Here is a 12961-nt window from a genome sequence, read left to right as displayed (position 1 = left end):
CAGAGCATACAAGTATCAGCAGTATTCACTTTGCATTTTGCTGAGGCTGGAATTCAGCCTATACAGGGTAACACGCTGTCTTCCATCTCTGAACTTCCTGTCATTGGCACACTCATATACCGCTGACTGCGCATCTTTCGGGTCATCTCTTTCCATCTCTAGGAGACTGTCAGAATAAAATCACAACTTAATAGCATTTTGTTTGATTTGATTTTCAAATAGGAGCCATGTTTACACTCACTGGCAGAGATATCATTAAGTCTTGGCTATACAGTAGCTTGCTTAAGATCTGTCTTTCCTCTAACACCTTTAATATTAATTTTTTTACATACAATAATATTAATTATATACATGTATTAATAACATACCCAATAATCTATGTTATTTCTTTTTTTATATAAAAGGCAGGTTTAAAATGCAGACTTTTATTTGCAGGCTAGGACAAAAGAAGGGTTCACAGCAGAAGCAGCAGGGCATTGTTTAACATTGCGCTGGCGTTGCTCTGTGTGGAGGACAGATTGGGTGGGGTTGGTTGGTTGGTGGGTGGGTGGGTGTAGGAGACACACACGTTAACATCACACAACTCAGGGCGTCATCTGTGCAGGTTCATTGTAACGCTGCTAATTAGGGAGTAAGGATATATGCTTCCCTTTGGTGTCATCTGCTGAATGGCAATGCCATTGGATGTGGTATAACACTAAAATCAGCAACATACTATAAATGGTTGGGATAGCTGCTCTTGTAGTATTCACCTTCTCTCTTACCTAGTATATATGATCAGGGCTGAAGCACATGTGTCAGACTAAAGGTTACTGATTTAAGATCTATAAGTGTTCCTGTAGCTGTTTCCAGCCAGCTGTGCTGAATGATTGCAATGTCCAGCACCTGCACCACCATAAAGGGTTATGTGTGCTACTGTATTTGTATGGAATCACTTCACTTTTGTGTTGAATTGCTTTTATTTTGAAATTGTAGAATAAAAAAATATAAAGGAGAAAGCAATGTCCTCTGGTTGCTTTAATGTTTCATGGCAGCTCACCAGTGTTGACATTGATCTGAAATAAAACTGAATGATTACTTGCAGCAGTCAGCTGGTATTGGAGGACTGAACTCTGTAAGTGAAAAGAGACTACAAAAATTAAATTAAATAATATACTCAAGGGACATTTTGAGGTACTGGCACTTCATACTTTATATTATACCAGGAAATATTGTATTTATTACTGCCCTATAATTGTCTGATGGCTGTAGCTGCTAGTTACATTTGCACATAAGCTCATGCAATATGCATTCAGTGCCACCTGGATCTTCCAACATTATAATACTGCTTACACAATACAGGGCCGTCTTTTACACACTGTAAGGGACCGATCTTCACAGTAAATACTGTTATTACATTTTCCTTTTGATTTCTTCTACTCACATTAAGCCAATCTAGATGTCACTATATACTCAAGCAATTTAATATGAAGAGGCGCTCCTCCTCTCTAACATATTAGATGTTGAAATGAGTGGTAATTACAGGCAGTTTGCACCCAAAAATCTGGTATTTTTGTTAAATATTCATTTTATTTTTCACCTTCACACAAACAAGGCACACCCTTTTTCAGACCCAACCTTATTCACACTATTACTTTGTACCTATAGATTCCCCCCTCTGCTGCACCAGTACCTCGCAGCAATTTCTTCTAGAGTTACTGTTACTCGTTCCTCTTGTCCACTTTTGCCATATGCTTTTGGGATTTAAACTGACCACTGTCACAAAACCCACTTCTCTAACCTTTTGTATTTTACTATTGCTGTAGTTTGATGTGTGCGTACTCTTATATTCAGTTTATGTAAAGCTGCTCGATTGCTCTTGACACTAGTAATGAAATGGGAGAGTCAAATCCTCCTTTCACACCTCAGTGATGACTCCATGCTCCTCCATAGTGTGAGAAAGCTGAAAGACTACCAACCCCCAATCTCTCTCTCTCTCTCTCTCTCTCTGTCTCTGTCAGGAGGCAGCAGGGTGTGGCCTCACCCAGCAGAGACAGCTTTGTTGGAGCATACAGGGACCTTCAAAGAAAAAGATTGCTTCATATACACTTAAACCCCTAAAATCCATTTCTCTGCAGGGCAATAACACACTCTTGTCATGCTTATGTCATTGTACTAACCAGTAAAGTGCTGATTCCACTGAAATCCATCACTGATTAAAAGTGTTTACATGGTTAATTCTTATCAGGAGAAGATGTCTTGTTATGGATGTCCCCTCAAGCTCTTGTGCTTATGTGCTTGTAAAAATGTCAGCTGATGAGATAGGAGGGAAGGTTTATGGCAGATGTGCTAATTTATACTGGTGGCACCAAACAACATCTAAAGAAAAGAAGAGCAGGTTTTGTCGATACTGTGTAGAGCTCATTCAGATAAACATTTCACAGGTTGGATTTTTATTTTAAAATTTATTTTAATTTTAATTATTCTTTTCACCCTCCTGAGAAATATGCAGCATGCTGTAAATCCAAAAATATATATATTGATAAAAGAAGCGTTACTTTGTAGGGAAGTGTGTGTGTTTATGTGTGAGGCAACAGAGAGTGATGTAGTCCTGGAAGCGCAGAGTGGGGCGTGGCAGTTTTGTAGTCGCTGTCAGTGTTTTTATGTTTGGCTTCAGTGCGTGCACCCGTCGGGTAGCTTTTTTCCAGCTGGGGGAAATGGTGCAGTTCAGCTGTATCTGCTGATTGCTTGAAATAAGATGCTTGATATGATAAGATTTTAGGACAATGCCATAAATTGTTCAGAAGATGACAACTACACCTCTTCTACATTTTCTTTAAATTTAACACTCAAATGATTCTTCCCTGGGCTGCTGTGTCTGTCTGTCCTGAGTTTCTTATGATGGTGTTATTGTTTTGCCAGGCAGGAGCACCCAGCAGTCGGCCAGAGAGTGAGCGTGTGAAGCAGACGGTCTGTGACGTTTACGTGCACATTTAAAGGTAACACAAGTCTTTCAGAAAACACTGCCCGTCTATCTTTGAGCAGGAAGAACAGCACTGAAATGCGCAAGTAAATAATTCATGAGCTGCGACTCTCCGAAGAGGTAGAAAATGCCCTAAGAGAAGCAAAGAGGGAGGGAGAGAGTGAGGAAAAGATGAAGGGAGAGAAAAGACTAGAAGGAGGGTGGAGAGGGAAAGCAGTGTGTGGCATGAGGGTTTGGTTTTGGCAACAGGAGGGGTGCTGCTGTGCATGGCGAGTGGTAACAAGACAAAAAGGATGGTACCTTAAACTCAGTCGACGTGTTGTTGAGAGAGAGGCAAAGGAGAGTTGCTTAAATGAGATTGTGAATGTGAGAGGTGACATATACCGTTGAGAGGCAGGTGTAAGGGAAGGCGTGAAACATGTGAGCGATAAAGTGATGAAACAGCAGATCAAGAGAGCTGACAGTAAATCAGATTTCCGGCAATGATGTAAGAAGTTAGCCAAAAGGGGAAAGAGAGGTGAGGATTTAGTAGCCATTAGCAACAGAATTGCATCTTTAGCCAGTTAAAATCTAACTGAGGTGAAGCAATGAAGCAGAGCGGCATTGTGTTTCTTGAATATAGTTCTTAAAGGTGTACTTTATTTCAAAATACAGACAAACACGCAATATAAATATTTGTATCACAAAACTTACATGGAAATATGTATGTTAGGCTAAGTTGCCACCAAATGCCCTGATATCTATCTTTAGGTTACCATAACGCACTCAAAGGTTCAAAATCAAGATATTTGTGGTTTGCTTCTATCCTGTTGTCATTCCTTGTCTTCTGTAGGCTTTTTTTTTTTGGCCTATGGTGTGTGCGTGCAATGGTGCACTTGTGTGTGTGTATGTGCGCAATGCGTACATGAATGCGTTTTAGTGCCTTTTGCCCATCCGAGCGGAATAATGGGTGTGAAGGCAGAGCTGTGGCACTGGAGGTCTCAGTTTGGGGGGATGAAATTGGGGGAGCCTGCATTATTCAATACTGAACTAAGTGGAGCTGGATCCTGCACGCAGTTGTTGGCTCTGCTGGCCTTATGGATGGGTGGTGGCAGCCGCATTGAAGCAAGCTTGTTCAAAACCCCCAGAACAGGGAAAATCTGGGGTGAGCAGTGGCGGCTCCTGCCAAATCTCTCAGGGGTGGCAATTGTTGCGATGATGGCTAAGGTGACCAGTTCAATGGTCTTAGTCTGCTATAAGACAAGGATTGTTCCTTAGGCTACATACTGTACAGTATTTGTGAACAGCTACATCCTGAAGTTCATTGTCAATGTCTACAATGAATGAACAGTCCACAGTTAAGATCAACAGATCTTTAGACCTTTGGATGTAAAGGCAACTACTTTAGCAATAATGAAAAAAAGAATGACTCTCACAATCATCTGATTTAGCTGTGACAAACCTTTTATTTAGGAACAATAAATCCAGAATAAAGCACAGTGGCACTGGGCTGATGATGTGCAATGAATAAAATTATTTACAGTTAATCTTGCGTTGCAGCTAAGGGACCCGTCTCAAGTAATAGGCTACAGTTATGTAATAATATCACAAATGCTGGTGGATCAAACATAGCTGTTCTTAAATGTTTAATGGGGTACAGAGGAGCACAGTATTTATTTTCATTCTTTAAGTTACAGTTTAAGTTTTAGTTCGTTAAGTTACACACATTACACAAGACTAATAAGGTAAGCAAAGAGTAGTAAAAAATCCACTTGTTATCCTGTAGATACACAGTATTATTAGGGGTGTGGGCTGTATTAAAGTATCCACTGATCTCCTGTACTCTATAATCACACAGTAACGAGCTATGTGCTGTTCTCCCATTCTCACTCTGTATTTACTCATAAACATCAAGGCGTGTAAGGGAAAATATAAAAAGTATATTCTATTATTTTTGGTTTATTTTCTGTGTTGCTTTCCTATTTCTTCTTATTATTTTTAAATTCGGCTTAATAATAACAACTAACCTCATCAAGATTATTAGCTTAGCCTATGGCATTTTACTGAGCATAAATTAGCCTAACGTTAGTGGCTAGCGGACTTTTCCTCTCCTAATAGCTTAACAAATTACATGTATTATTTATACTGTGTCTTACTCACCGCTGGAAAAGTCGCTGCATCTCCCGACACCACAGTTGAATTTTCAGCCTGAATGTACATTTTGTACAGCAACTGGTCGTAGTGAGAGCAACAAGCTGGAGGACTACCAAGTCGTTTTCTGGTAGCAGAAGCATAGCTCTGCTGCTGGGCGCATGATGTAAACACGTTAGTGCGAGCCCTCCTGGAACCCATAGAGATTGCATTGCTGCGGCCGCAGCTCGAAAAAAACTGCCTATACATGAAAGTCTATGAGAGAGATCTGGGCGATTTAATATAACAACCAGACTGAAATCGCACCAAAAGAGTCCACGTAACACGACTTGACGCTGATTGGACAGCGATATTCAGAGACAAACTGTCTGTCAAAAACAGTCACAGCTAACTAACAGTGTGGTAGAAAGTGTGAGAAAAATCTCTTTGCCTTTCACAGCTTGGCGGTGCGTCGCCCGGTCGCCCTAATGAACAAGCCGCCCCTGGGGGTGAGTATATGAAAAACACTCTTTACTTGGTCAAAGTGCCCTTAAGCAAGGCATTAAATTATCTAAGGCAGCTGCTGCAGTCACCATGAATACGTTTGAGGTCATTTTGAGTTACACTGCAAACAGCATCTGTCCAAACAAGTCTTTTAGTCTGTTAGTTCAGCCATCAAAACTGAAACTTAAAATATTATCTCAGTTACACATATAACCGAATAGGCATTTTTGGAACTATGCTTATTTGCTTTCTTGAAAGTTTGATGAGAAAATCGGCCTACTACTTTCCTGTCTGTACAATAAAAATGAAGCTACAGCCAGTATTTTTGTACAAATTCAACAAACAAGAAAATAATATGCTAATTAGTGAGTTTCAGAGGGGCTAGTAGGAGGATTTTGTTATCTTTTGACAGAGCCTGGCCAGCTCTGTCCCAGTTTCCAGTGTTTGTGTTAAGGCTCGTGCAGACTACAATGATTTTAAGTGTCGGCAAATCGCCATGCTGTTCAGTCTTGAAGTCGTTGTGGCGTTCGCACTGTGTGACTGATAGGTGACAGGGGTTCACACACTACACAAGCTGACAATGGCTGTGTCACCTGACGCTGGTGTCCAAACCACGAAACAGCTGTTGTTTGTTATTATAAAGATAGCAATTATAAAGACAAAACAATATGGGTGAATGAATGAATTAACAGACGCAGATAGCAGGGATTGTGTGAGTCTGAGCTACAGAGAGAGCTGGAGGTGCCTGCTCTCATTGGCTGGATGTGGATGTCGAGTTGACCGACTCTTCCAGATATTTGGCATGCTAGATATGTTTTTTATTTAGAACATTTTGTTTTAACACGCTACAGAAAATAAAACCCATCCCTCCCTCTCCCCAGAGTTGAAGATCATTCAATTGTCCATCCCGGGTCCCTTATAGTCAAGATGGCGACGAAAATAACAAAAGGAGTGATTTATTCCATATTTGGTCAAAGAGCAGGTTCACACCTAAAGGTCTGATTTCTGAATCAAACAAATGCGAATGCGTTCACAAAGGCAAAAACTCAAATGGTCAAACATTGAGTTGGCCCATATAAATAGGCTTGTAAAAGCATATCATAAAAGCAGCAATGTTTGCAGAATCCATGTATCTCCTTGAAGGAATTAATTGATATATATCCCTACAAGGTATGCACAAAATATGGAAGTTTGAAACCTGAAAGTTGTTTAAAACCTGTATTGTATTGTCTATTTCTTCTGAAGTGGAAATATGATGTACTGTAAATAATGTGGAGTTGTAATAAAGCACCATTATAATAATATGTAGCTTGCCAAAATGGATATTTTTTGCAGTGTACCAAGATGTTTCTGTTTGTGTGTGTGTGTGTGTGTGTGTGTGTGTGTGTGTGTGTGTGTGTTTGTTTGAGTAGCCTATAACCCCTGCTGGGGATTGTGCGATTCAAGGGCTAAACAGAGATTACGTTGCTATTCTGTATAAAAATACATGGACAAGTGGTTTGTCACATTGCCACACCTGGGAGATCTCCTCATTATCTGCAAAGGACATGCATACATCTGTTACCAAATGTGTGGAGTGGTGGTCATGGTCTTAATGATCTTTTTTTAAAACTGTCTTTTTATATTAAGAAGTTGTTTTCACTCTCTGCATAGCTTCCACTTTCTCTCCCTCTCTGTGCTTGCTGCTTCTCTTTGTTCCCTCCCCCGCATTTTGTGTCTGTAGATATCTAACCAGGCACTGCAGGGCCTTCACAACTAAATGTTGTGCACCACTGTGTCTCTATCACTTTAAATAATGCAGGCCCCATCTAAAACTAATAAGGCAGCGCAGCACAGTGAGGTGACATAACAAACTCAAACCAAGAAACACAGAGTTCTATTGAAGCATTTTGATTCCACTCACATATTCTCCGTATCACATATTACACCATTATTATTGCTGTTATCATAATTCATTATTTTTTGTTGTTGAACCACATAGTGCTATTACAGAAAAAAATCTTTATGTAAGAGACAATTCACTGCACGAATGTCCTTTGTTCCCCGCAATACAAACCTCTTCAGATAGCTTCCCTACCAAATTAACCTTCACAACGGTCCAATGAGCATGTCCGAAGATTATCACACACACACACACTGACTGACAGCTCCTGTGAGGGTAAGATAAAGAGGTGGCCTCCAATTTGCTAAAGGTCAGAGCCTGGGTACGGGAAGGCTCAATCAATAATGACAATTTGTAACCAATCGCAACATAAACATTTTAGAGACAAATAATTTACATAATTTTATGATTTATGTAGAATTTGCAGTCATCAATAGAGATACCCTCTATAGTACAATGTACCTCTATTGTCTGCTGTTTTACAGGTATAGTAGTAGCTATTCTAGTCCGTCAGACAACTTCTTCTAAGTTTGCGCTGGTCAGAGAATAATCCCAAAAAACCTGAAGAATCAAAAATAGTGGTATTATTTGCTCTTTCCATCCAGTTTGCATTTATCTAAGGGAGATGTATCTCCTCCTCATAAATTTGAATATTTTATTGAGGTGTATTGCACCTCTCCCACCTAGTGTGTGTCACATTGGCAGGAAATCTTCATCCAGGACAATAGACTGATACGCAGATAAAAAAGATCCCTTTCTCACACATAGCGAGCTTTGGTAAATTCCTGAAATCTGTCAATGGGAGCTGAACTAATTCCTGATATGCTCTGTAAGCCAAAATGTTCAGGAACACCTTTTCATTGTAGGTTATCAGTTAATTTGTTGGAAAGGATACATTGATTTTCATTCAACTGCCTGTCATCATGGAGGCAAAGGACTTGGGCTACTGCAAGGTCAGAATGTGGTCAGTCATTTAAAAAATATAGATACATCAGAAATGACAAAAATGGCAAACAACATAATGGTCCGTGGTAAAGCAATGGTCTTTGTTCTCCTTGAGGTGTGTGTGTCTCAAAATAGAGGATGGGGGTGGACCAGGTTTTACTTTGTTATCACCATTTGATGTCACTGGGGGGAGGGCGGACAGGATGATGGGAAGGTCCTTGGGGACAGACCGACCTGTGCAAACACAGCGACAGAAGGACGTGGGGTGGAACATGCACAGACTGGTGTATTCACATGACAAGACAGAAACACACCGATTTCACACATACAAATACGCATATGTTTATATTCACTGTGAGAACACCAGTCTGCATTTCAAATTAAATTTTCGACAACAGAATGATGACATACCATACCTCAAATGTAAGTCGCTTTGGATAAAAGCGTCTGCCAAATGAGTAAATGTAAATGTAAAAACACGTCTCCAGGAATGCTTCAAAACCTTCACTTAGATGTCTTTTGCTGCTTTAGCTAGACAGCACAGTCATCAGTAAAAAGTTATTTAGTGGGAAAATAAGAAAATGAAATTTCCATTTAGATTATCCTATTTGATGCAGTTCAAAATGGAGTATATTCACAAGTGAATTTAATGAAATATTGTAACTTTTTAGCAATATCTAAAATTGCACTTAGAATATGAAGCAAAGGAACTACTAAGTTGCTTATTGTCTCTAATGGAATCTGAATCTACTGAGTTAAAGGTCCATTCACTGTATATTGTTCAGTGAAAAGACCGAGACTCATTTAGAAAGAAAATTATTCAATGTAATTAACGTGACATTTCCATCTCCTTGACCTATAATATGATGTCTTCACCTTCCTGTAATTATACTATTTGTTGGTAAAAGAGAACACCAGTTTATTAAGAGTCAATTAGAGAGTAGTCTCATCCGCACATGTGTAGAGGAGTTCAGATCCTGCCCTTACAGCACATACAGTGACATCTTATACTCTCACAGCTCTCTCCACACGTCTAAAGAGATCGATTTATACAGATGAGTGATATGTCTTGTACAGTCTGCTCAAAAGTTGTCTGCTTTTCAATTAATTGCTGATCCTGCTCCATTGATCTGCTATCTAATTATATTGCATTAGCTCACTATAGATCAGCTGCCCTTGTGATCCACAACACCACATCCACAAAAACATATGCAAGTACACACACACAGGCCCATCATGCATACCTCCACACCAGTCAGGCGGACATTTTACTCTATCCACTTCATTGTGGGACATAAATATTTTAACAGTTACCAGCCAGAAACGTTCCCAGGATGAGTCCCACGGGCTCAGAACTAGAGGACATATTTAATTACGGTCACGCCAACATAATGGAATGATTTTGGTGTTTTTTGCCCGATCAATAGCTGTTTATGCGTGTACAGTGACACAGTATATCAGCCTCTGGGCAGACTGCCAGCAGGTGGGGAATGACTCCAGTCAGCACTTTGGTAGAGAGGAGGGGGTGGGAAGAGGGAGGGAGGGGCAAATACACATATATGCATTCACGCATACTATGAGCCTGGCTTGGAATTGCTTGTATTAGCCATGTTAATGTAGTGCAGCAAAGAGGGTGGAGCCAAGAGTGCGGGCACCGGCATTACTCTTAAAGTAGATTTAAAAGCTGTTTGATGGATCTGCAAACTGCAACACCGCAGTGTGCAACGTGAGATGGACAAGAGAAGAACTGAGATAAACAAAGGGAGGAAGAAAGACGTAGAAATGCACAGGAATATGGATGGACATGAATAATGATTACAGAGTGGACAGTATGTGTGCACCAAGTTGAATTAACGTAATGGAAAAGTAGGTCTACAGCCACCAGTTGGTCTTTGATTGGGCTCCGTCTGCACAGCCCAGCTTTAGATAAAGTCCTCAGTGATGTATGTTCAAACCCTTTATCACACACAATGCAGATAGTGTGTCAAGCTCGTGTCACTGCACGAGTCAAATAAATGGGATATGCTGACTATAAAAAACCATGCTGCAGTTTGTCGTCATCCATGGCCTGTCAAGCACAATTTGGGTTGGTCACATCTGTAATACCACACATCCAAAACAGTTCAATCACTGAGATAACAACATCTGTCCAAAGGTTTCTCTCAGTCAGTCAGTCAAAAAGACAATGCCTTTGATCAATGATGACATTTGATTAGTGAAAGCAGGCATCTGTGTGAGATGTTCCCATAGCTGTCTCTGCTTTGATTTAGAAAACAATATCTCTGTTAACTTCAGCCGACCAATTCTTCTCCATGGAACAACAATCCTGGAAAGTCATAACATAATAAAATCAGTCTTTGCTGCCTTAAGATCTTGAATGATGTCTTGTATTTACCCTGTGCTCACCCATGACTAGCAGGATAGACTGAATGACTCTCTTCCAGGGAAACACTCAGCAGCAGTCCATCGCTAATCTTAATGTCATTTCTTCGAGGTTGAAATAGATAGTGCCACTCAAATGGGCACAGGGGAGTAAGGTGATGACGGTTCTGTGTGATACCTTAGCACCAGCATCCTACCCACACATCTCACGTCACGTACAAAGACATTATTACCTTCAGTGGGTGAAGACTAAAAGATGCGTGCAGCAGTAAGGGGGCAAGAAAACCTGGTAGCTGCTAAACCAACTAAAGAAATAATCCCACAGACAAAAATGACTTTATTAAGCATTCATAATTCACAAATGGTTAATAAATGATTGATTAATGTTGTATATGTGTATAGAGAATGGGTTTCTCACTATAATACTACGTAAAGTGTGGAATTTTAAATGCTGATAATTCATTAAAGAACAAGTTTGGCAAATACCCTTATTTGATTTTTTAGCTAGATCAGAAGATTGATACTCTCGTGTCTGTACAGTAAAATATGAAGTTACCACCAGGAGTTGGTCAGTTTAGCATAGCATACTGACTAGAAACAGGGTGAAACAGTTAGCCTGGCTCCCTTCAAAGGTAACAACAAAATCTGACTTGTGATTTCCTAGGGTCTGGTCGTTACTGTGAGGAGATGTCGCACCACAATTGATTGTTTTTACACTTCTGTTTTTGTACAGATTAAACAAACAAGAAATAGTGTGTTAATTGGTAACATTTAGATGTGCTCATCAGTGCCAAAATGCTGAGCAGTTCTATTAAAGAGGTGGTATTATGCTGTTTGGCTTTTCCCCTCTCCTTTACTGAGTTATATATCTTTTTTGTGCATGTAATAGGTTTGCAAAGTGAAAAAGCCCAAAGTTCAGCCCAAAGGGAGTTCCCATCTCCCACAGAAATCACTGCTCTGAACCACTTGAAAACAGTAGTAGTACTTGTAGTCCAGCCCTTCACTTCCTTTACTTGTGACGTCACAATGAAAACGCGTCATAAAGCTTGCCAAGCCGCTAGCGGGGTCAGGCACGCCCTCAAACCAAGCTAGTCTGAGCGGAGGCCCTTTGGCACGACTCGCCTTTGTTTGGTGTTCAATTGTAGAAATGTTGTACCTGTACCTGCTTCCTGGTACTTTTTTTTGTATCACCTCACGTCCGTTGAGGTTCCAAGCGAGCTGAGGGATACTAAAATGTAATGTGAAAACATGACAGACTGCTGACTGGTCAGAGAGAATATACACTATTCACTGCTTCATCATTGCCTGCGCCAGACAGGCCTGCAACAGAAAGTTTTATATTTTACAGTGTTCCTATGGAAATTCATCACTAAATCCACTTCCAAGTTTTGAGGTGAGAAATCAGCTGTGTAGATTTCGAATATTGACAGTTTTACGAGAAGTGATCAAGTTGAGGAGTTGAGGAGCTCCGCAAGTGGCTGCGGGGGAAGCCTTGATTTGGATCACACTACCTTGTTTCTTACGACCCGCCCTTCTCTGCTTCTGATTGGCAAGTAGTCCTTACCAGGGAACTGCGCATGTGCAACTCCCAACAAAGATTTCCTACGGTGGTGGCACCGCAATGGACGCCTGCCTTTGGTGTGAGAGAACGGGGTTCAATTCCCCACTGTGACCCATCCACCGTTGTGTCCCTGAGCAAGACACTTAACCCCTCATTGCTCCAGAGGTGGGCAACCTCTGACATGTATAACAATTGTAAGTTGCTTTGGATAAAAGTGTCAGATAAATGTAAAGTAAACCTGTTCTGGTACAACCCCTAATTAAGATTTTGAACCTGAAAATGAGCATAATACCACCTCTTTAACAAATGGATGTTGGTATGGATGCTTTTCATTGTTGTTTTATTGATAAATTAAAGAAAAAGATAAAATGACAAAGCAAGAAAGAACAACATCCAGCCACAGTTAACACTGCAATGAAAAAGTTGTTGTTTTGAGTTGCTTTTTATGGATTGATAAAGGAATAATACGTTAAATATCCATTAAAAATGCATTTGTTTTAACCAAACAAAACTCCTTCACAAAGTGCGCTAGAAAGTGGTACTACTATCAAACCCTCCATTGAAACAACGCCACCCTTATCATCAGGCAAAACCTTTTATGCAAAGATTTGCAGTG

Source organism: Micropterus salmoides, unplaced genomic scaffold (assembly GCF_014851395.1).
Source record: "Micropterus salmoides isolate LMB-PRFRI ecotype aquatic unplaced genomic scaffold, ASM1485139v1 Ms_hic_scaffold_12, whole genome shotgun sequence".
NCBI lineage: Eukaryota > Metazoa > Chordata > Actinopteri > Centrarchiformes > Centrarchidae > Micropterus > Micropterus salmoides.
Note: the sequence above shows the minus strand (reverse complement) of the source record.